The sequence below is a fragment of the Mixophyes fleayi genome, chromosome 1 (assembly GCF_038048845.1).
Source record: "Mixophyes fleayi isolate aMixFle1 chromosome 1, aMixFle1.hap1, whole genome shotgun sequence".
Taxonomy (NCBI): domain Eukaryota; kingdom Metazoa; phylum Chordata; class Amphibia; order Anura; family Limnodynastidae; genus Mixophyes; species Mixophyes fleayi.
The window spans coordinates 429,542,406-429,568,398 of record NC_134402.1 but is presented as its reverse complement, the minus strand read 5'-3'; positions in this window follow the sequence as shown (position 1 = coordinate 429,568,398).

The window sequence follows — 25,993 nt, the reverse complement described above, 5'->3', positions numbered from 1 at the left end:
GAGGAAATCTCATTCCTATCCCGATTTCCTCCACTATAAATTCATCCCTTTATCTTATAGCACTGCCCTTTCTATTGCCAAACAAACATTCTTCATATCTCTAATATCCACCCAGTCTTCTAACCCACGTCGCCTCATTGCCACCTTCAACTCACTTCTCTGCTCACCTGCACCTCCTCCTCTTCCTTCCTCCCTTATTGCCCATGATTTTGCCACCTATTTCAAAGACAAAATTGACACCATTCGACAAGATATTTCCTCATGTCAAATTCCACTTACCCCACTCACTCTACCCACCTTTACCTACACTCCCAAATCTACCCTTACTACATTCTCTCCAGTAACTGATGACGAAGTCTCTGCACTTATTTTATCATCTCACCCTACGTGTCCACTCAACCCTATTCCCTCCCAACTTCTCTGCTTCCTCTTCTCCACTGCATGCCCACCTCTGACTCAGCTCTTTAATCTGCCTCTCTCCACTGGCACATTTCCATCCACCTTTAAACATGCGCTCATTTCACCTATTCTAAAGACACTATCTCTCGATCTAGCCTCTCCAACTACTGCATTATTTCTCTCCTCCTCTTTGCCTCCAAACTAATGAGCGATTAGTGTACAAATGCCTGTCTCACTTTCTCTCCTCTCATTCCATTCTCGACTCTCTGCAATCAGGCTTCTACCCCCAACATTCCACTGAAACTGCTTTCAAAAAAGTGACCAATGATCTACTTACCGCAAAATCTAAGGGTAATTTCTCCATACTCATTCTCCTGGACCTCTCTGCTGCTTTTGATACTGTTGATCACCCTCTTCTCCTACGCACCCTTCACTCCATTGGCCTTCGTGACACAGCTCTTTTCTGGTTCACTTCCTACCTATCAAACTGCTCGTTTAGTGTTTCTATCTTCTGTACTATCTCATGTTACCAACTGTCTTTCTGCTATCTCCACATGGATGTCCCAACACTACCTAGAGGTCAACATGTCCAAAACTGAGCTTATTATCTTCCCTCCTGCCACCACCTGCCCTTATATCTCCTTCACTGTCAATAACACCACAATTTCCACAGTCTCCCAAGCCCATTTCCTTGGTGTCACACTTGACTCCCCCCCTCTGCTTTATTCCTCACATCCAGATTATCTCCCAGTCCTGTCGACTCCACCTTAAAAACATTGCAAGAATATGCCCTTTTCTTAGTCAACATGCTACCGAAACCCTTATCCATACAAAGCCCTCAACAACACTACCCCTGCATACATCTCAAATCTCATATAAAATACTCTCCTTCTCGCCCTCTTAGATCTACCTCTGACCTGCGCCTTGTCTCATCTCTGGTAACCACCTCTCACTCCTGCCTACAAGACTTCTCCCATGCTGCTCCCCACTTATGGAATTTCCTTCCACAGTCAATCAGACTTTCCCACAGCCTTCAAATCATTAGATGCTCTTTGAAAACCCATCTCTATTTTAGAGTTGACCTTATCCTCGATAACACTATTCACACTAAAGCACCCTCACAACTATCCCAATCTCTACTCTGAGACACATTTACTTCTTTTGCTTCAGCTGGGCCCTCTTCCACCTAGAATGTAAGCTCTCTAATGAGCAGGGTCCTTCATGCCCTTTAGTTTCATGTCTGCATTTGTGTTGTCTGCCTTGTATATCCCTGTTTTATGTATGTGATGTTTTCCTTTCTGTACGGCACTGTTGGTTTCTTTCTCCATACAGTCCCTGACATTCTTGTGCTCTATCGTTTATAATTGTTCCACAGTATAGGTAGACAATCTAAGTAAGTATGCCTGTAGAAATTTTAGTGGTATTATAATAATAGAATATAATAATATAATATGATTTTATATTATATTATTTCTGGTCTATTTTATTTTATGTGGTATGAAATGGAAATTGCAGAACTGACCTTTTCAGTTTTTCTTGCTATGAAACTGAAAGATGTGATTACAGTTATGAATATTGAATGTGATTACAATTCTGAATATGATTACCCATATTATTACCCACTGCACATAATTTGATATTTACTTCTGTAGGACTGTACTTACTGCTGTAGTTTGGCAACTTGTATTTTAATTTCTAGATTACAGGTTTGCATATCATTAAAGTCACACAGCAGGATCTGGCACCAAAACAGGGGGTAATATAAATTGCAGAAATGAACAAACAATATCCCATTTCCTCTGGGAGTGATGGCCAATCCATAGGAGTCACCACACCCACCAGCAGTGCCAGAACTACTATTGGCGCAGCAGGTGCAGTGCACCGGGGCCTATGGAGATAATTGGGTCAGCTGCATGGTAGATGCAGAGGGTTGTGGGGCCCCCGTTCCCTCCTACAGTCTCCCTGAGTCCTATGAACTGTATGCATGCAGCTATTTGGAAATTATATAATACTGTAAAATGTGCTTGAACCCCCATTGTCCCCTGTGCTCAGAACCATTAATATCATCATCATCATCATTTATTTATATAGCGCCACTAATTCCACAGCGCTGTACAGAGAACTCATTCACATCAGTCCCTACCCCATTGGAGCTTACAGTCTAAATTCCCTAACATACACACAGACAAACATAACTAGGGTAAAAAAAATTTTTTTTTTAGCAGCCAATTAACCTACTAGTATGTTTTTGGAGTGTGGGAGGAAACCGGAGCACCCGGAGGAAACCCACGCAAACACAGGGAGAACATACAAACTCCACACAGGTCGGGAATTGAACTCATGACCCCAGCGCTGTGAGGCAGATGTGCTAACCACTTTGCCACCATGCTGCCCTAATTAATATAGACCAATCAGACAAAACATTAAAATCATCTGCCTAATATTGTGTAGGTCCCCCTCGTGCCACCAAAACAACTCTGACCCATCGAGGCATGGATTCCACGAGACCTCTGAAGGCGTCCTGTGGCATCTGGCACCAAGATGTTAGCAGTAGGACCTTTAAGTCCTGTAAATAGCAAAAGGGGGCCTCTGGACTTGTTTTTCCATCACATCCCACAGATGCTCAATTGGAATGAGATCTGGGGAACTTAGAGACCAAATCAACACCTTGAACTCTTCGTAATGTTCCTCAAACCATTCCTGAACAATTGATGCAGTGTTGCAGGTCACATTATCCTGCTGCAAGAGGCCATTGCCATCAGGGAAATGGGAATACCATTGCCATGAAGGGGTGTGCTTAGTCTGCAACAATGTTTAGATAGGTGGTATGTGTCCAAGAAACATCCACATGAATTCCAGGACCCAAGGATTCCCAGCAGAACATTATCCAGAGCATCAGACTGCCTCTGCTGACTTGCCTTCTTCCCATAGTGCATCCTGGTGCTATCTCTTCCCCAGGTAAATGATGACAACCACATGATGTAAAAGAAAACGTGATTCGTCAAACCAGGCCACCTTTTACCATTGCTCCATGGTTCAGTTCTGGACTCACATGCCCATTGCAGGCACTTTCAGCGGTGGACAGGGGTCAGAATGGGCACTCTGATCGGTCTGTCGCGATGCACTGTGTATTCTGACACCTTTCTATCATAGCCAGCATTAACTTTTTCAGCAATTTGTGCTACAGTAGCTCTTCTGTGGGATTGGACCAGGCTAGTCTTCGCTCCCCACTCCCATCAATTAGTCTTGGGCGCCCATGACCGCATCATCGGTTCACTGTTTGCCCTTCTTTAGACCACTTTTGGTAGGTATTAACCCCTGCATACCGAGAACACTCGTGTTGGACCGTGTGTACCAACAGAAAGCCACAGGCTCTCTGCTATAGCTCATGTGACACCAGGACAAACACTGGGGTCCTGTATACTGCTGCGATACATTGGCTATCCCCTTGATTGCAGCATAGCAATTTTAGCATACTGAAATAGTTTTCGTTTAAACACACATATTAATAAATCACAGATGTAATAACCCTTAAGTAACCCTGTAGAGCCTGCCTTACAACAGCACAAAATATATTTGTACATTAGAAAAATGAGAAACAAATACGAGACTGTTAATCTTTTTTCTCGACAAATATAAATGTCATTTTGGCATCCTGTCTGCTGAATGCTGGGTACAATTTATTTAGCAAAAAAATAAATGTTACAATAGACATTCTGAAATATTTTGCTAATTTATTTGGTTATGGCACCTTCAAAGTTCTAAATGAAGTGTTACAACCTGCCCTCTAAATCTATGCTATCAAGAACATGTTCGCAAAATTACCTGCAGGAAGTCTACTCCTCTCTGTTTTATTAAGAAGTAGAGTAAAATAGATAATAGTGACAATATTATATATTCTTTAAAACACATCTTTACCCCCAGGAACCTTGTTTTTTCCTGTAATGTTGATTATCGCTGCATTTCTTATTCAGACTGATGAGCACTAGCAAAACACTAGATCAAAAAATCAATAGCACTCTTCTAACATTACATCTGCTGATAAAGTGACTGTGTGACCTTTACCCAGGTGTGTACACTCAGTTAATTAAAGGCTGCTGGATCAATTAAGTCCAAATGACTTTTGTCACAGGAGAGAGGTCAAAGAGTCAATGAGGTTAAGAATACCTACACTCCTATCACATTGCCTCTGACTTTATCACAGTATATATATTAAAAATTACAGGATTGCAGAAATAAAATTAGAAAATTCCAAATTATTATTGCAAAAATATTGAATATTTGCCAAAAATGTAAAATAAAAAAAAGTATGGTAAACCTACTAGATTATCTTTAAAGGTTGCCATATGCGCTTTTTATTAGCATTTTTTAGAACGATTGACTTTATATATGACTAGATAAATAGTGAAGTATGCAGCACACGTTGCGATTACATTTTTTTTTAAACAATCAGATTGAAAACAATCAATTTACACATTATAACATTGTTAGGTTTTTGTCACGTGATTAGTAAATAGTCCAAAGAACGTCAGTTTTAGCCCAATTTGCATTTTGTCAACTTTCTACATTTCACCAGGCCCAGCGCTCCCATTAGGCAAGATTAGGCAATTGCCTAGGGCGCCGGGCTCTGCAGGACGCCTTGACCTAAAAAAAAAAGTGAAATCCACGGGGAGGAGAGGAGGGAAGGGGCTATGAATCTTACCTGCATGAAGCTGCTCCTCTCTGCTCCGTCTTCTCCCCTCCGCTCACTGACAGTGACAGGCTGTGATGATGTCATCATCACGGCCCGACAGTGTCTGTGAGTGGAGGGGAGAAGACGGAGCAGAGAGGAGCAGCTTCATGCAGGTAAGTTAAAGAAAGACATGGGGAGGGAAGCGCAGCGGCGATTTTTAAAGGGGGGGGGCGGCGATCTTTAAAGGGGGGGGGGCGGCGATTTTTAAAGGGGGGGGGCGGCGATTTTTAAACTGTGCCTAGGGCGCCAAGGACCCTAGCACCGGCGCTGCATTTCACTCTGCACATGGAGCTAAGAAAATGTAGAAACTGAAGCATTAATTATAGGGCAAGGATAGCGCTCCCTGAGCACTAAACTCCGACATGCTTTAGTAGGGTTTCCTTGGAGGAAAGAACTTTCCTTGCATGGAGTTATAATTTAATCATGGAACAACTTTTCAACAGACCTAATGTAGGACCCAGCTTCTAGGAGCCTCCTGTCACGAATCGGGGTCTTAGTCCTGTTTACACCACTCGGTGGTACCATATCACCGTACATCTCCCTTTTGGGCAAAGGCAGCATTCTATCCTGAGACAAGCGTTACTTCTGTCTGCAGTACTGAAGGCTGCCATCTTGGAAGGGACATGTGCTAAACATCCTGCTGAGTCTGAACACCTGATCTTAGCCACCAATTAGCTTTCTCTGCAGACTATAAGAGTCTCCTCCTACACTCAGCAAATTGCCAGTGCAACACTTTCCTAGTTCCTGGTTCCAGATTACTACAGTTGCTGCTTGTTTGCTGCTTCATCCTGTCTGCTGTATACAGATCTCAACCATTTACCCTTCATGTGAATTAAGCTTCATCCTGTTTACTGCTTCATTCTGCCTGCTGTATACAGATTTCAACCATTTACCCTCTGAGTGAATTCAGGTTCATCCTGTTGCTAATACATGGACTTCAGCCATTTACTATCTGAGTGAGTTCAGTTCATCCTGTTTGCTGTTGTATGAATTTCAAACCATTAACCCTTTGTGTGAATTCAGCTTCATCTTGTTGCTGTTATATGAATTTGAAACCATTAGCCCTTTGTGTGAATTCAGCTTCATCCTGTTGCTGTTATATGGACTTTAAACCATTAACCCTTTGTGAAAATTCAGCTTTACTCTGCTTGCTGTGATACAAACTTTAAACCATTAACCCTTTATGTGAATTCAGCTTCACTCTGCTTGCTCAAATAAAGACTTTGGCTATTTATTCCTCGTGTGGATTCACCTTCATTCTATCTGCTAGTGTACAGTTTCCAGCTGTTACCTTCTGTGTGGATCCTCCTCTCATTAATCTATTTCTGCCTCTCCTACTGTCTATTGGGGTAGTAGGTTGTTGTTCTGAGTCACCCACTTTTTGGAGCCATCTCTGTGTCTCGGGGTACCGACTTCCAGTTCCAGGCCTACCTCAGGTTCTGAATTGCCACCCCCTATATAGTCTCTGCCTGAGTTCTGACTCTTCCCAGTCCCAGTTGTGGTACTAGATTCCTCTGAGTTTCTGAGTACTTGGCGGTATTGAATTTCTGGGCGTGGGGTCAGGCCCCCCCTGTTCTCGCGTCCAGGTTCCAGTCTATCAGGTCCAGATTCCAGTCGTTTATTCCAGTACGGAGTCCAGTCCAGCATTCTTCTTCCTAACGTCGGCTATACATGAATAGAGGTAACCCAATGAGCAAGATAATCACCCGGCCTCCCAGTTTTCACTACATCCCTGCCACAGCTAGCCCCAAGGGTCCTTAGACAGATCCCAGAAACCCTATTGCCGTGACACCTCCCAGTTAGTTCCTGCATTAAATCTATAACTTAGTCTCCAGTCTAAGACCAGTTTTATCAAGATCTGCTTATATTTTAATGAATTTTGGCTTCAAGAAAATGGCCACCATGATTGATCTTACTTTTGCCTCTAGTGGATGGTTATTACTAACAAGTTAACCCGTGCATGATACTCATGCATTCTAGTGAAATCAAGCTACTTAAGGTGTTAAAAAGGTTCTTGTCATGCATTTAGGCCATAGCCCAGGCCTCAACCACCAACCACTCCCCACTGTCACCCCCGGCAACCACCAACCACTCCCAACTGTCACTTCTCCTTCAAGAAATATATATATATATTTTTTAAAAATCTTTATAAACACTTTTAACAATTAACAAATTAAAAACATCTTAGTATACCAAATTTCAGCCCTTTCTGAATTTTTTTTTCCACACACACTAAGAATTTAGTAGGTCAGTGTATAACTCCACCCAGCAGGTGGCGCTGCAGCTTGGTTTTATTCTTTCCACACACACAGATAGACAGACTAACACACGCCACTAGACATTTATATATTAGATGTTTTGGCTCTAGCGTATTTGTGACATAAGGGAAGAAAGAAAATGCAGTAAAAGTAAGTTACTTGTGATATTCTACCGTATCTTGGATACTGAGATTGATATGAAGCACTGGGTAAAACTAGGTACACACTCCAGAAATTTTTTCCTGATGCGATATCTTTGACCATTTTACCAATGACTGAAAGTCCCGATCGCCATGCTGATTCATGGGTACACACTATACACATTATACACGATTTACCTTCAGATCTGTGCTCTTCATCTGTCATAACCATCGGCTGAAAAGATCCTGACTCTGCACACTCCATAGAGATCTATGGATACTGCTGGTTGTGAGTGCGTACACAATGCAGAATTGGAACAACATTGCTTCATTGTTTATAGAGATTTTTAGTACGGTTATAAAATCACATGAAACGATACCATGTGCTTTGGTACAATAAAACACGATCGTGGGAGCGCACACACTAATGCGATATCAGACCTAACGGTCCTTTATCGTGTGATTGGCACCATAATAGGGTGAAAAACCTGTAGTGTGTACCCAGCTTAACTGTAACACTAATATTATTTGTATTTCTTTTACATTTAATTGGATGTGAGGGCAGATTATTATTCATTTTGTAGATTTGTATTCCTTTGCAAGATATTATATTAATTTGTAAGATGGTCAAGATTGTTTTATTTAGATGAGGTTAATATTTATTTAATGATGTTTTCGAATGAACAGCTTACTTTAAACCTCAGTCTTTGTTTTTTCTTTACATTTATTTAAATTGTACTTTCATAAAAAAAAAAAAACTTTTTTCTAAAATAAACCATTTGAAAACCCCATTCTAGAAATTCCGTAGGTCTCCCAATAGGCAGAGGTCACTTCAGCTGAAGGGATTTTACTCATATTTTCCAACTCTCCTGGAATGTCCTAGTGAAGTGGGCAGAATTAGGGCCAAAATGCCGCGATTCTCCGCCCCCCCACTGTAAAATGACGTTTGCGTCATTACGTCACAAGAAGGGTGATTTGCGGAGCCCCCCCCCCCCCAGTAAGTATGTGCTGTACATATGCTTGCTACGGACAGCGTTGCTTGTTTTTTTCTGTGTTTTCATATTTTTATTTGTATAGGACTAAAACAACACACTAGGGGAAAGGGCACGTAAGTATAAAATACTTGCCAACTCTCCCGGAATGTCCGGGAGACTCCCACATTTCGGGTGAGTCTCACAGACTCCCAGGAGTGTATGGCCATCTCCCACATCTGCCCACTTCCTAGTGAAGTGGGCAGAATTAGGGCCAAAATGCCGCGATTCTCCGGGAATCGCAGCATTTGGCCCCGACTTCCCCTGCTGTAAAATGACGCTGTAAAATGACCCCCCCCCCGGGAAGCTCCCGGACGCCAACTACAAAAAGTTGGCAAGTATGATTTTACTATAAAAAATGTGTGTTAACTGAATATCTCTTCTAATGCTGATCACTAGTTTTGACACTGGTCTTTCAAGAGATAGAAGCATTCACAGGACGACATTTGGTTGGCTCTGAACCACAATCTATGGCTGCAAATCCTCCTTTGGATTTCCCTGGGCTGAGTGCTGTTATATCCAGAGTTTGGCATTTAATGCCACCAATGTGTAAACATCCTTTTCAAAACGTTAACGAATTCATTAGAAGAAAAGTACTATAAAAAGTACTATACTATAAAAGTACTATAAAAGTACTATACTCAAGAAATAGCATTGGAAGTTTGCTAAATTATGACCTTAATGCTAGCTGGACCCTCCAGCTCAATACCGTATGCAACAAAGGCTAGACTGAGTTTCAGTCTAATTTAATAATGTATCTCATAAACAACATGATGATAGTTATTACTATAACTTTGTTCCTAGAGCAAATAGAGACTATCAGCAGTAAATTTCATTTAAAAACATTTCTGAACTGCATTTAGGAAGCTTTCAAATATGGCAGTTGAGGATGCTGACGTGGTGCGTTTGAACAGCACAGTCAGCTCTAACACAAGTTCCTGGGTCCTGAATATTAGCATGTAATATAGATTTACTGTATAGCAGGAGAGTTCTGCTGAACATTGTAAACATTTCTGATGCATTCATGTTAGGAAACTCACTTTCAAAACTGCATTTTTTTATTTGAGGTCTTTAATTTTATAATTATTTTATTTTTAATTAATAATTTTATTTTAATAAAGGCCTACAGAGCTTGTTATAGCATATGGTTCTCAATGTGTCCAGTGTTCCAGCCACAGAGTGTTCATTTTCTTACATCTATATTAACATAATTAGAGCAAATGGAGTTCATGTATTTAACCAGGTGTGGCACTCAAAATTATAGATGCAGTATCTTTAGTTTAATAGACAAACTACATGTTATAGTTTTCTATGTAACAAGCGATCCCTGTTTATACAGTGTTTTGTGCCTTGAAAACTGTCCATTATGTAGGCACATTCAAATATAATGTCTAGGGGCACATCCTGGTCAGGGCACAGGCTGATGAATTTGATAGGCACTAGCTGGTGCAATGTGTAGGGCACAAGCTGGTGCAATGTGTAGGGCACAAGCTAGTGCAATGTGTAGAGCACATCATTAAGCCCCACCTCCTGCTGCTTAGTGCTGCAATTCTTGACATATTACAGTAGAGGGCGGGGCTAGGATGATGCGATTCTCTGTGAATCACTTCATCAAGCCCCGCCCCCACCCAATTCGCCAAAGAAGTGGGCTGGATGCAGGAGTCTCCACTGCTCTCCCGGGAGTCCAGGACCACTCATAGAAATTCAGGATTATCGCGGATCTTCCGAGTGAGTAACAGCTCAGGTTTGTGGTGATATATAGGTAAGTGCTCTCTTTACATGTAAGTACGCATAGTGGAAATACTGCAAATTTCACTTTTAAAGGCCTGATTCCTATCATTTTAGGGTCATCAACTTCTGTCTTTTCAATGTTTCTCCTCCTGCTCATCTATATCTTAAATAATGATAGCGAGGGGACATTACTCTATTTCATGTGTCACGATGGTACATTTAGGGAAATTTCACCTATAAAGCACTCTTTACAGTGATACAATCTTGACACACAAACTTTATACTTCACTTTGTAAATTAGCTTTTTTATCCGTCATTGTGTAGTTGAAAAAGCAAAAAAAATGAGTAACTTCTAGAAATACATATATAGGGCTGAGCTTATATGCTGGTCCCTAGTACTCACCTTAGTCACATTTGAGAGCAGGTTATTGAAATATTCACATTAACCTCTATTTCAGCAACTGTTTGGGATGGGTGCAAAACTCTATGGTTTACTTAAGGTTGGTAAGTTAACGCAAGGCTGTAGATAAGCATATAGGCTGTATCAGTGCATACGATTTAAAATTAAATCCAGCTAGAGTGAAAATGTGCCACATAGTTTCGTCGAGGTGTAAAGTTGATCCTTGTTAGTGGATTTACTCTTAACTCTAAAAGAAACCCCATGGGCCTGATTCATTAAGAAAAGTAAAGAAAAAAGAGTAACCTTGCATATTGGCAAAATCAGGTTGCATTGGAGGGGGATGTAAATTTAAAATAATGGGGACAGATTTCTAGTTGGGGTAGGGCATGTCCTAGATCTACTTTAAATTAAAGTGTAAAAATAAAGCTATCAAGAATTTGTGTGTTATATTAAAAAGCAGCCAGTATTTAACTTATGTGCAAAATAATAAACTAATATACACTCCTTACATTGTAACATGGTTTTGTCCAGAATTTTTTTTTTTTCCTTACTTTCCTTAATGAATTAGTAAAATCGTTACATTCAAAAATGAAAATGGAAAAACTGGACCTATGATATTCTATATAGTACAGATTTCTAGGTCACTGCTTTAAGCTCTTGGAAGAAAAGATATCTACTTTCAACCCTCCGGCCGCACCAGGATACTGAACTTCCAGAAAAAAGTCCCTAGTTTTATTACTTTACCTTATTACTTTTTTTATTTTTACTCTATTTGCATTGTTTTTTTTAAGGCATTTAACTAATGTTTATTGCTGTTATGAGCATAAGAGTACATCAACATTATAATGCTTGACATCTGTGCACTTGCAAAACATTAATATTTTCATCCTTTCCCCCGACTTATGTTATAGAAAAACAAAAACCAATTTGGCAGCAAATAAGCTTTAACATTCAAAGTTCTGACCGGTATGAAACTTTTGTTGTGATAATGAGACAACGCAAATTCTTAAATGAATACATGCTTTGTTCCTATGGAAACGGTAATTGCCTTCAATCAATACACTTATTTTCTTTTTTTAGCAGTGTGTGTCGGAGTCCCTATAAAAGTACTGCTGACTTCTGCAGGCTGAAGTGTACGCTATGGAAACCAAATATAAATAGTGTGTTCTATAATATACTTCAACTGTCGGGCCAATGTCGGGGCCATGTTAATAATGCAAGAGAATTATGGGAACAGTGGAAAGTTCGGTTTGGCATGCTTTGACAATCTTAGATTTAGTGCATTAAGAGATTCCTGCAATGCTAATTGAGGTACATTGCTTTCTACCTATGGCACTATAAATAAGTATTATAAATATTATGTAATGCTCATTCTCCACTAATATTTCAAATGGCCACCAATGAACTCTTGCACATAGTACAACCAACACGGAGAAAGACATACGAGTTTGTGGAGAAGTATCACTTTGTACAGGAAACCCTGGAGTCTGGTGTCGACAGGTCTGTTCATGCAAGACGGAGCAAAGGAATCGCAGGCGCAGCAATGGCACTGAAGAGGGATAAGGGAGGATGGTTGCTAGGCGGCCCGATGCAAGTGGCATATAGAAGGGGGAACAGTGCAGGTAGCCACTCAGGGAAAGGAGGGGGCGAAACAGGAGGCGGGACAAGGTGAGGGTAATTATTATTATTATCCTTTATTTGTTATACGCCACAAGGGTTCCGCAGCGCCGTACACTGCACAAACAGTAGACTATACAGGGTAAGGCATTACTGAACAATAAACAATAAATACCAAAACTTCAGAGGCTCCAGGCAGGCTAATGCAGTAAGGACGGAGCAGAAGAACACGTATGGACACAGGAAGAAAGAGGCTTGAATGAGCTTACATCCTAATGGAGGGTGACCAAGACTCAGGCACAAAGGGAGTCAGTTGACGTATATGGGAGAGGGAAGGGACCGGGAGGAAAGAGAGAGGGGATAACGGGTTAGGTGGAAGGATTGTAGGCTATAAGGAACAGGTGAGTTTGAAGGAGCTTAGATTGGGAGAGAGACGGATGGAGCGAGGGAGGTTGTTCCAGTGAAGGGGGGCTGCACGGGAGAAGTCCTGGATTCTGGAGTGGGAGGAGGTGACCAGAGTGGAGGAGAGGCGACGGTCATTGGCCGAGCGCAGGGAGCCGGCAGGAGTGTGAATGGAGAGGAGGTTAGAGATATAGGGGGCAGTAGACTGGGAGAGAGCCTTGTACGTGGTGGTCAGGAGAGGTGAGGTCAAGATGGGGTTTTTTGAGGAGAGATAGGAGCGTGTTTAAATGAGGAGGGGACTACACCAGAGAAGAGTGATAGGTTGAAGAGGTGAGCTAGTATAAGCAGGCAACGGGAGAGAGCGAGCGAAGGAGGCGAGAGGGGATAGGATCGAGAGGACAGGTAGAGGGTGGAGAGGATAGAATAAGTGAGCAAACTTCTTCACCTGAAGTAGGGCAGAAGGAGCACCAGAGTTGGTTGTTAGGGGGAGGTGAGGGGAAAAGGGAGGATGGAGGGGGATGGGAGGAGTCTGATGGCCTCAATTTTGGAAGAGAAAAAAGTGGCAAAGTCAGAAGCTGAGAGGGAAGGCGGGACGGGAGGGGGGTGGAGAGAGGAGGGAGTTGAAGGTGGCAAAGAGGTGGCGGGAATTGGAGGACTGAGAAGAAATGAGGGACTTAAAGAAGAATTGTTTAGCAAGGGAGAGGTCAGGATAAATTTAAAGTGAAGGAAGTCGGCCAGGGAGCGAGATTTCCTCCAGAAGCGTTCAGCAATGCGAGAGAACTTTTGGAGGAAGCGGGTGAGTTTGGAGTGCCAGGGTTGGGGAATGAGGCGGCACTGGCGGATAGAGGAGGCTGGGGCGACAGCATCCAGGGCCGTAGTGAGGGAGATGTTGTAGAGAGAGGACAGGGAGGGAAGAGTTGAAAGTAGAGTATCGAGAGAGGAGGAAAAAATGGTGGAGTCAATGGCATCAAGGTATAGTGAAGTGAAGGTATATTTAGGCGAGGTGGGAGCCTGGGAGTAGGACAGAGTGAAGGAGAAGAGGTGGTGGTCAGAGAGTGGGAAGGGAGTGTTGGAGAAGTCAGAGAGATCACAGAGATGAGAGAAGACGAGGTCCAGGGCATGACCAAGAGAGTGGGTGGGGGAGGTGGTCCACTGAGTGAGGCCTAGGGAGGTGGAAAGGGTGAGAAGATTGATGGTGGCGGGGTTAGAGCAGTTGTCAATGGGGATGTTAAAGTCACCAAGTATGATGGAGGGAATGTCGGAGGAAAGGTAGTGGGGGAGCCAGGCAGCGAAGTTGTCAAGGAAGAGGGAGGTGGGGCCAGCGGGACGGTAGATGACAGAGACGCGGAGGTGGATGGGGGAGAAGAGACGGATGGAGTGTACTTCAAAGGAGGAGAAAGAGAGGGAAGGTATAGTGGGAATGACCCGAAAGGTGCCGCTAGGGGATAGGAGGAGGCCCACTCCGCCTCCTGGATGCCCATCAGGTCTGGTAGAGTGGGTGAAGGAGAGACCCCAATAGGAGAGAGCGGCAGGTGAGACGGTGTCAGAAGAAGAAAGCCAGGTTTCAGTGATGGCGAGGAGGTTAAGAGAATTGGAGATGAAGAGGTCATGGATAGAGGGGAGTTTGTTACGGATGGACCTGGAGTTCCAGAGGGCACATGAGAAGGGGGAGGGAGGGAAGTGGGGAGATGTGGATAAGATTGTCAGGGTTGATGCAGCGAGGGGGAGGGTGAGAGATGGGACATTGAGAGTTGGGGCCATGAAGATGGCGAGGGGAGAGGATGGGTATAGGAGCCGATCGGGGCGGCATGGTGAGAGACAGGGGACCTGGGAGCAGAACAGGACAGAAGGAGAGGGCAGAGTGTGGGGAGAGAAGCAAGGAGCATCAGGAGGATGCAAGTGTACAGGTTTCTATGAAGCGCGGATAGAACAGCAGATGGGGAACAATAATAATAATAATAAATGACCAATTAAAGCAATAAGGTACAACAATAATGGGTAATGAGAAGGCAGAGAAAAAAGGATAATCAGAGCAAAAATAGTCATGTGCAATAACAGTCAGCGTTGCTAACAATCAGGAAAAGCAGTGTGATCACCAGTACATCCGGAGCATGAGTGTCCACAGGAGCAGGATGTCCAGGATGGGTGCCCACGGGAGCAGGAGGACCGGGATGAGAGTCCACAGGAGCAAGGGGCCAGCGGTGGGTGGGTGGATGGATGGATCTCAGTGGAGCACCGGGCAGGAAAAAAGGTCCAAAGCAGGGAGGAGGTCCAAAGAGATCCACAGAGGTCCAAAGCAGGCAGGAAAATAGGTCCAAAGCAGGGAGGAGCACGTGGAAGCCCGTCGGAGGCAGGCAGGGCTAGAGGAGCGCGAAACGGAGTCCGGACCAGGAGGCATCAGGTAACAGGAGGCTGGCTGAGGAGACCGGACTGGGAGGCATCAGGCATCAGGAGGCTGGCTCAGGAGACCGGACCAGGAGGCATTAGAAGACGAGGCAGTAGGTGGGGTCAAGCAGGAGTTAAGGCAGAGGCGGAAGGAAGTTTATTATACATAGTTTTTCAGTCTCCCACCCACCCATCCTCTAAAGTGCATGCAGGTATTTCTTTAAAAATAAATGAACAAAACTAAAATGTAAAATATAAAAATATATATTGTATATTATAGATTAAGCACTTTATATATGTAATCTTTGTAAATCGTTGACAATTAATGTCGTTGTCATTGTATGTTTTGTGAATATAATTTATTGCTCAAATTCCTTTGTCACAATTGGTAGGGTGGGAAATCGGCGAGCAAGTCATAGAAAGGGGGGAGCCAGCAGAACTGGGCAGCATCACCCCGGGAAGATGGCTGCATGCCTGGTTCCATCTTCAACGGTTGGGCCAATACGGGGGCAACGTGCCAGGTTTCAGCAATTGGAGGGTGATTTATGCCAGGGGGGCTGGTTTCAAGAGGACGTTGTTGCGGTGCCTACATGGTGGGCAGAACACAAGCTATTTTTCTAGAGAGACGCCAGGCAGTATCACCCTGGGTAGTTGGCCGCATGCCTGGTTCCATCTTCAACGGTTGGGCCAATACGGGCAGCGTGCCAGGTTTCAGCAATTGGAGGGTGAGTTATGCCAGGGGGGCTGGTCTCAAGAGGACGTTGTTGTGGTGCCTACATGGTGGGCAGAACATGCCCTATTTTTCCAGATGGAACTGGAAAAAGGTGGTACATTTTATTAGTCTTGCGCTCCGCTTGTCTGCCAAATACAAGTTTGGAAGTGTTTAATAAAGCTGTGACCAAAATAATTTTGCCAAATACTTATCTCAGAGTCTTGGTTGGTCGGCCTATATTGCTTATAAATTAAAACTTGCGCTCTGCATCAGGGGGAAGTATCGACGCAGTAAATTACATTTGGTCATATATGTCAAATCGACCCTAAATTTTGGGTGGAATTTCCCTTTAAACAATTATAGTGGTGAAATATTTTAGCAGTTCATTTCTACAGGGCAGCTTGGATTTTTGGAACGTTTAAAGCAGCCTTACTGGTGTAAGAGACATTGGACATTAAATGTGGTTGCCTAATTAATGACCCACTTTTACAGCCGGACTCATTATTCATCAGCCTATGTAGCAATAAGACCTAACTGTGAAACTGCAGCTGTTCAATTTCACTTTATAATTAATCAATTGTATCAAAAGTTTTTTCCCGTCCAATTAGAACACTTAGTCATAGGTTGCCCAGGCAGTGACATTTAAGCAAGGTCAATTTTTGAAATTCGTATGAGGTGGGAGCGCATATAGATTTTAATTAAATTTGTTTGTCAAAGCCACTTCAAAGTTATTTTTTTTTATTCTTGAAAATGGCAATTTAAATATTCTTGTACTCATTAGAGTCATTGTAATAGGATATATTGGACAAGCTTATTTATAAATATATATATATATATATATATATATATATATATATATATACAATGACTGTATGCATTAAACCGTGCGTATGAGCATAAATTAAAACTTACATCTAGAAACAGATGTGACAACTTCTTTGCTTTGTATTAAACTTAATCTGAGAAAATGCATTGTCTCTAAATGTTTCATATTGTAGGTGGAATATGTGGCTCAGTGTTTAAGAGCACTTCTTGTTAAAAACTTGCATTGACATTTAGGGGCCTGTTTATGAATAGGAGATGACCCATTCCTCCAGCAACATCGGGTATTTCTATCATACATAGGGCTTCTCCCAATCTATCAAGGGTACATTGACCAACAAAGAGATTCGCTGGTTTGCTCTCTGATCAGCCTATTGGTTGATAAAGCCCTGCTGATTTTCTTAAAAAAGTTGCTTTCTCTAACCTTTAACAAGTGTAATCCACATTGATGCAGCTGGATATTATTTGTAAGGATTCTCTTTATATATGTTAGTAAGAAAATGATTGCTATTTTTGGTGAACAAATAACCACTTGGCGCATTTCTCCACCTTTGTAGCTTCCTCGGAGATGTAGAAATATTGTAGAGAAGCTATTAAGAGACTGTCATAGGTAGAAATGATTATTTAGAAGTTGATTTGATATTCATTTGTATTTGCTAAGTGATACTCGCATGGTAATTAAAGTACACCCTGGAATAATTTCCTTAATGAATTAAAGAGGATCTGTCACAAGTCATAGCATCAATTGAAAAGTAATTAGCATATGAAAGTTGCTGCTGGTGACAACTGTATCTCACCAGTACAGTCTCTCCTCAGTCATACCACTGCTGTTACCCTCCCATACTGGTCCTGGCTGGTGGGGCAGCATGGTGGCTAAGTGGTTAGCACATCTGCCTTACAGCACTGGGGTCATGAGTTCAATTCCCGACCATGGCGTTATCTGTGTGGAGTTTGTATGTTCTCCCTGTGTTTACATGGGTTTCCTCTGGGTGCTCCGGTTTCCTCCCACACTCCAAAAAAACATGCTACTAGGTTAAATGGCTGCTATTACAATTGACCTAAGTCTCTCTTTCTCTCTCTCTCTGTGTGTGTGTGTTAGGGAATTTAGACTGTAAGCGCCAATGGGGCAGGGAGTGATGTGAATGAGTTCTCTGTACGGCGCTGCGGAATCAGTGGCGCTATATTAATAAATGGTGATGATGATGATGGTATTTTAGTGTTTGGCCAAATGAACCTAGGCCAGTTACAGATCAGACCTCAAAAGCTGCTTTAGAGAAGACCAGTGCTCTGTTGGTAATTGATGAGTAACACTGCTATGGAGAGCCCACAAACAGTGTAGTTAGAGGTTTATTATTAATCTGCTGAGTTGTTGAGACTTCCCTTGATGTTAAAGTTCATGCTGCCCACCCACAAGCCATTCCTCCTTCCATGACCATTAGCTAAGTGGAACGTCGAGAGCAGACCCTACAACTGGTCCAGCATTGTCTTATTAATAAGGGAACCCTTTAATACTTACACACTAATACTAATAATACTTACACACTCCCAGATACAGTCCACTAGCACAAAGGACTATCATATTAACTTTCTTGGGATTGTTATTCATATTATATTTGTGCTATTGTACAGAGGTGTTAATATTTGTTCAGATAAAGAAAGATCCTGTTTTACGTTATATGGATGTGCTTATAATTGCTCATGCCCTACTTGTATTTTGGGTGTGGAGATATTTTCCCACAGACTATCATTGCTCTGTGCATCCAGGGTACACCCTTATTGTTGGAGTGGTGCCAGAACAATTAATTTATCCCAGTCTCTGGCAGAGCAGAGGTCTTAACCTCCCAACAGGTTTAGTGCCCCAGTCTGTTATGTAGGTTATCTCGCTTACACCACAAGAACAGGGCGACTTGCAGAAGTATATATTATATCAGTTTTATTTCCCTGGATAATTAATTCACAAAGGGTGACGATTAGTTTTTTTTGAGCTGCTAGTTAATTGGTTTTAGAGTTCAGAGATCGCTATGATGAACTGACTTGTGGATTCACCTACAGTTAATATAAACATACGTTGTGTGTTTGGCATGCAGATTCACTTAACCTTCAGCTTGTGTTTATGTTGTTACACTGTGTGCCTAATGCATGTCTGTTTTATATCTGTACTGTTTTGCTTACTGTCTTTATCTTGTAGGTTCTGTTGACTTCTGTAAACTATATAGGCTCAGTCAAACAGGCCACCTAGCAGGTTACAGGTTACCGTAACAATAATGACTATATTAAATGTATTATAGCAATTTTATATAATAAAACATGCGTATTTATTGCAACGAGACCTGTCACCACCACTTGTGTTTTCAAAAGATTAAGATTTTACTGATTGAGAGATAGGAGTAAATCCACACCAAAGGTGCAATTTTGCACCTTGGCAAAACCATGTTGTGCTGCAAGGAGGGCAAATTTAACTTGTGCAGGAAATTTGGGTTAATAGGGCACACCCTAACAAAACTCTAAACCACAATGAAAAAATAAAGCTTCTCAGTATGTATGTTCTACATGGCAAAGCAGGCAGTACATTTTTTTGCTTGCAAAATAAAGAAAAAGTTACATTTGCACCCCTTCCATCACAAAATGGATTTTTCAGATGCACAATTGCTTACTTTAGCTCGATTTGCTGCTAACTGTAACTGAGGCCCTACATGCGAATATGAGCATCATTTAAAGTTGGACGTATGTCAATTTTTGTGGAATGAATATACGCATATGAATATAAATGCGTCTGCAACTAGACTCATGTTTATCTTAGACTTGTGGCATCCTACACCTGAGGTAGAACAGCGACGGGCAAGCAAGGATAAGTTTATGCATACTTGCCAACTCCCGCATTTTGGGTGAGTCTCCCGGACTCCCGGGAGAGTATGGTAAAATCCTGCATCTGCAGAATTAGGGCCAAAATACCTAGATTCTCTGGGAATCGCGACATTTGGCCCCATCCCCGACTGTAAAATGACGCGTTTGCGTCGTTACATCATGGGGGCGGGTCCAAAATTACGCAATTTTGGAGCCCCGCACACCCACCTTCCCCACGGCAGCTCCCAGAAGACAATGCCAGAAAGTTGGTAAGTATGTGTTTACGTAAATGTAGCATGACTAGGGGAGGACTGGCAAATTTTAGCCTGGGGGGCAAGACTCAACTAAGCAGCCTTTTAGGAACATTTTAAAGGAAAAATAATGCAGGTGGCCCATTCACCCAGCCCAAATAGTAGAGATGAGCGCACTCAGATTTCCTGAATCCGAGCCCACCCGAACTTTGCCGATCCGAGTCGGATCCGAGACAGATCCGGGAATTGGCGCCAAATGAAAACTTGAAAGCGAGGCTCCGAGTCATAATCCCGTTGTCGGATCTCGCGATACTCGGAACCTATAAATTCCCCGCTAGTTGCCGCCATCTTCACTCAGGCATTGATCAGGGTAGAGGGAGGGTGTGTTAGGTGGTCCTCTGTTCTGGTAGATCTCGTGCTGTGCTGTTTAGTTCTGTGCTGTGCTGTGCTGTGCTGTTCTGTGCTGTGCTGTGTTCTGTTCTGCAGTATCAGTCCAGTGGTGCTGTGTGCTGTGCTCTGTTAATTTTGAGTTCAGTGGTGCTGCTGGGTCCTGTGCTGTGTCCTGTTCAGTCCAGTCGTGCTGTGTACTGTGGTCTGTGCATCTAAGGGCATAGTTATTTCCCCATTATTCCCAAGAGTTTAAAAAAATTAAAAAAAGTTATAAAAAAAAATACAAAAAAATAATTTAAAAAAATTTAATTACAACAAAATTTGCCAAACCAATCCTGCAGTATAAGCCCATTGGTACTGCAATATTACCAAGTTCACACATTCAGCAGTAAAAGTCCAGTGGTACTGCTGCAATATTACAAAGTTCACACATTCTGCAGTATCAGTCCAGTGGTGCTGTGTGCTGTGCTCTGTCAATTTTGAGTTCAGTGGTGCTGCTGGGTCCTGTGTGCTGTGTCCTGTTCAGTCCAGTGGTCCTGTGTCCCGTGCTCTGTGCTTCTAAGGGCATAGTTATTTCTCCAATATTCCCAAGTGTTTAAAAAATTTAAAAACTAAAAAAAAGTTAATAAAAAAAATATACAAAACACCACCAAATAGACATGTCAGACAGTCCATATTGTTACTGGCAGGAAAAAAAGGCAGTTTGGAAGCCCCTGTACAAACTGGCTCTATTTTACCTGAGTTGTCCCCCCTCCAGTGTGTACTCGGAAAGAGTTTTTAGAGCAGCAGGGTCAGTGAGCGGAGAAGGAGGTTGCTTCCTCACAACGTTGAAAAAATCATGTTTATAAAAATGAATAATCAATTCCTCAATGAAGTACAGCACTGCCCTCCAGATAGTACAGAGGGGTCTGTGGTTGTGGAGTCCAGCGGGGACGAATTGATAATGTGTGAGGAGGTGGAAGTACACACTGTAGGGGGAGAGGAATCAGAGGTTGAGGATGAGGACGACATCTTTCCTCAGTAGAGCCTGTTTAGTTTGTACAGGGAGAGATTAATTGTTTTTTTGGTGTGGGGGCCCAAACAAACCAATCATTTCAGCCACAGTTGTTTGGTAGGCCCTGTCGCTGAAATGATTGGTTTGTTAAAGTGTGCATGTCCTATTTCAACAACATAAAGGTGGGTGTGAGGGCCCAAGGACAATTCCATCTTGCAACTATTTTGGGCATTACGTGACCATTCAACAGTCGTTTGCCATGTTCAAAAAGTAAAAGAAAATGTCAACAAATTCAAAAAATTTAATCAAAAGTTAAATGCCCTGTCATTATTTAAAACAAGAGGGTTTGACGTGCTAGAATTACTGTAGTGTTGATATGTTATAAACACTACACTTGGAACTTGGAGGAGGTATTGTGGCCCCGGTAACAAATTTAGTACCAGGGCTACCCCACTACACAGTCCAGAATTTTTTTTGGGGAAATTCAGAGCCGTGGAGGGTTTTTTATTAATTATATTGTGGTGACCACTCCTCTACGCAGTCCAGGTACATTTTTTGGTGCGATTAAGACCAGTTGATGGTTTTCTTATTATATTGTGGGGACCACTCCACTACGCAGTCCAGAAAGATACCTCGTTGCAATGTTTTGGACTAATAACTATATTGTGAGGTGTTCAGAATACACTGTAAATTAGTGGAAATGCTTGTTAATGAATGTTATTGAGGTTAATAAGAGCGTAGGAGTGAAAATAAGCCCAAAAACTTGATTTTTTAACTTTTTATGCTTTTTTCAAAAAAAATCCGAATCCAAAACCTTAAATCCGAACCAAAACCTTTCGGCAGGTGTTTTGCGAAACAAATCCGAACCCAAAACACAAAACACGAGACACCAAAAGTCGCCGGTGCACATCACTACCAAATAGTAATAAATAATAAATGTTAAATGCTTTAGCACTATGGGACCGGCCTGGGAGACAGATGCCCCAGCCCAACCGGCCCCTGTGCATGACCCCTGGAGATGCAACATTATTAGACGTGTACTTACCTCTTAGGAGTGCTGGAGCTCCGGTGTAATAACATGCAATAATCAACAGCAATATCTCCAGCTTACTATAGTAACTAACTAATTAGCATTACAGCTACATTATATCAAGTTGCAGTGGTCTATTCGTTTTAGTTATTTGTCATTTCCATTTGGACTACTGCAGGAAAGAAAATTCCCATTTATTTTTTAAAGCAGTAAACAACTGTATTGGGGTGTTTGTATTTAATCATATTTATACAGAAAACTTAACATTCTCCTCTTTTAATAACGCTGTCTATTTTTTATTGTGTATATGGCACTTTATATCTACATATAAAAAAGGACTATTATCACCTGTTTGGTATGATTGGTTAATCCTACACCTGACTGTAATCCTACAAAACCCCTGACTTTGTGTAAGTTTACCTAGAAGAATTGATGCTGTTTTGAAGGCAAAGGGTGGTCACCCCAAACATTGATTTGATTTAGATTTCTCTTCTGTTCATTCACTTTGAATTTTGTTAATTGATAAAAATAAACTATTAACACTTCTATTTTTTAAAGCATTTTTATTTTGCGGTATTTTTTCCACACCTGCCTAAAACTTTTGCACAGTATGGTATAAAACGCAGAAATACTGCACTTTTGTGAGTTAGACATATCTGGAGATAGGTGCAACTCTACATACTTTTTTTTGTCTCAGAATCTTTACACATATGTTTGGAGCGCAAAATGTGTCAAACTGCAAATTACGTCTTGTGTGTTAAGTACAGAACGTAACTTTTTTAATGACATCTATATTTTTCTTCAAAGCATAGTGAAACAAGACAACTTTCATTCTCAATTCTTCTCCCTCTCATCGTCATACTGAAGTCGGTGACATTAGATATGAAATACCAACAAGAAAGGGAAGGGACACATTTTACTACAGTAAGTAACTAAAATAAAAAGTGGGCAGAGATATCATTTTTAAATATATATTAAATAATGTCAATGCATGATGATGGCGTGTACATAGGAAAAAGATGAACTTAGTGTAGAGAATCAACACAAATGTAAGATGGACAGGATTCTTGACTGAACCTGTGCTGGAGACAGAAGCTGTCTGGCCCAGAAGACATTTGACCCCTGTGTCGGTATTACTGCTATTACTTGATGGGCCAGGACATCGGGGCTCCGCAAGAGGCACCATCGTCAGTATGAGGATTTTTGTTTTAACTTTCTTCCCATTGAAATAAAAGCCTAAAGAAAAAAGATAATGCCCATGAATTTAATTGATTAATATATTGGGGAGGGAGGGCTTGAGAGAGAATAAAGGATTTTATCACAATGTTGGTGGGATTTTTAGCAGTATTTATATGTTTTGTTTTCAGACATAAAGATTGGTCTGGTCCACTGCTCAGTGGGCTACTTAAATGTGCCTATCCCCTAAAGAAAAATGTCTTCAGCCGTTCTATTGGCTGAGGAGAGGTAATTAATTCACCTTGAAGCAATGTTATATGAAGCCACAAGCAGCTGGTATCTGGAGGCTTCTACGAAGCAATCTGGAATTTGTCCTTACCGTTCATCATCATCATCATCATCATTTATTTATATAGCGCCACTAATTCCGCAGTCTAAATTCCCTAATACACACACACACACACACACACACACACAGACAGGGTCAATTTTTTAGCAGCCAATTAACTTACCAGTATGTTTTTGGAGTGTGGATAGAACATACAAATTCCTTACAGATAAGGCCATGGTCGGGAATTGAACTCATGACCCCAGTGCTGTAAGGCAGAAGTGTTAATCACTTAGCAGCCGTGCTGCCCACCCAGTTAAAATAAAGCACAGCACTGTCTGCTATTTTACACACCCGACCAACGTGCTTCTAATTCATCAACTGCTACCCCTTAGAATTGAGTTTAGTTGACCTTCTCGATGATGCTGGTAAGGTGTTCATAGGTTGTGATGCCCCATCTGAGCTGAAGGTATAATTAGTGCCTCTCTTGGGACTGGCCACTGTATGGTGGGCAGAAGCACAAAAGTAATAATTGTATCATCAGCCTGTCCTCCACTGAGAGCAAGAAGGAGGCATCCGATGCAAAATCCCATAGGTCAAGATGATTTTGTTGCGTGATAGCCAAATAGATCCAGCCAGAAGAGCCACTTATGACTTGTGATTACCCTGACAGTAAACAAATATCTAGATACAGGCACAATAATATATTTCAGGAGCTGCATGTCCACTTGTCACTGTGAGTGACATAGTCTTCTTTCATGATAGAGAGGTGGTCTAAAAGCCACACAGATCAATTACCCAACACCAGATTTCTAATGAAAGATCCACTGTAGCCAAGTTGTGATTGTCTGATGCAGAATATAATGTGTAGACATTGGCCAACTGTCTGCTGTGAGCCCATCTTGGCCTGAGTTATTACTGCTGTTGTTACTATTGTTTAATTCTTTGAAATTAAAAGCTTTGTGTTCAAACTTTGCAAGTTCAAGTCTGAGCCATCTAGATGCTCTTACCTGGTATCTCTACAGTTCTAGCCAAGAGTTGACAGGATTAATCCACACAGTTTGTGCTATCTGGGACCAGTTGTTAATGGAGTTTGTTACTTTAACCAGAGTACCTAGATGCCATTCAATTGTCAGGAACACGATTATCTTTTGACCAGAGAACAATAGAAAACAAGCAAATGTCCTAGAGCTGGAAATACAAATATATTAAGTCTGCAGTCTATACTTGTTAATGTTATGAATGCCTTTTCATTTTGACTCTTGTATTTTTGGATAAATGACCCTTTACATAACATTAGGAAATTTTGTTACTATGTTCCCCAAAGCTACAGAACCTATTTCATTTGTAAAGTACTAGAATGCCTACTGAATCTGCCTTTGCATGGAAAGATTCTGACATTACAGAGGATCTGCAAGCCAAAGACAGAAAAGGTAACAAATGCCCAGTGTAATACTGGGGGGGGGGGGAGGGGGTTATATTAATTTATGATGAAAGTTGCACTTATATAATAATATAATATTAAATGGTTATGAAAATGTTTAATAATAAACCAAAATTATGTCATAATTATCCTATTTTCGTAAGAGGTATTAAGGTGCTATGATCAAATAAGTGAATTATTTATTGATTCATATACTGTAATTGGCATCAGAGGCATTAAGAGCTGTGGTTTTTACGAGAACAGAGCTGTATGCTTCATGTATTATAAACAATCGCAAAAGTGATGCCAAAGTTCTCTGTTGCTATTCTGGAATTTGTTCTGTCATATATTTTACTTTGCCAACTCACAGAAGAGAACCATCCACCTGGGGGATAAAAATAAGATAGATTGACATTCGTTATATGGGAAAAATGTTCTATGACATCATGAGATAAAGCTGGTTTAACTACATTGAAATAACCCTGCCCACTATATTGAGCAGGTATATGTTTTGCACCCCACGTTTAAGATGGTTATAGTTAGCAGTTGGCCCAAAACCAAATAATCATCTAATCAGATGATTAGTTTAATTAAAAGGTAAATTGGAACATTCACAAATGTAAAACAATTCATTGCATAAGAGGGCCACTAAACCTAGAGATTATAGAATCTGAAAAGTCTGTTTGACAAACATGTATGTAACATGTATGTAATATTTCTACTACCTGTACATAACTGTCTGTATGTGGAGTTCTCTCAGTTGAACACTCCCTGCGTGACAGATCATGCTTTCTATTCACTGGCAGGTGTCATTGTAGAACATTTCTATTTATATTTGTGAAGATTTCTTTTAAGAACAAGTAAATATATATATTTTTTTTCCATTTATCTGAATTATAAAAAAAATAGGAAAAATTAAATAAATGTA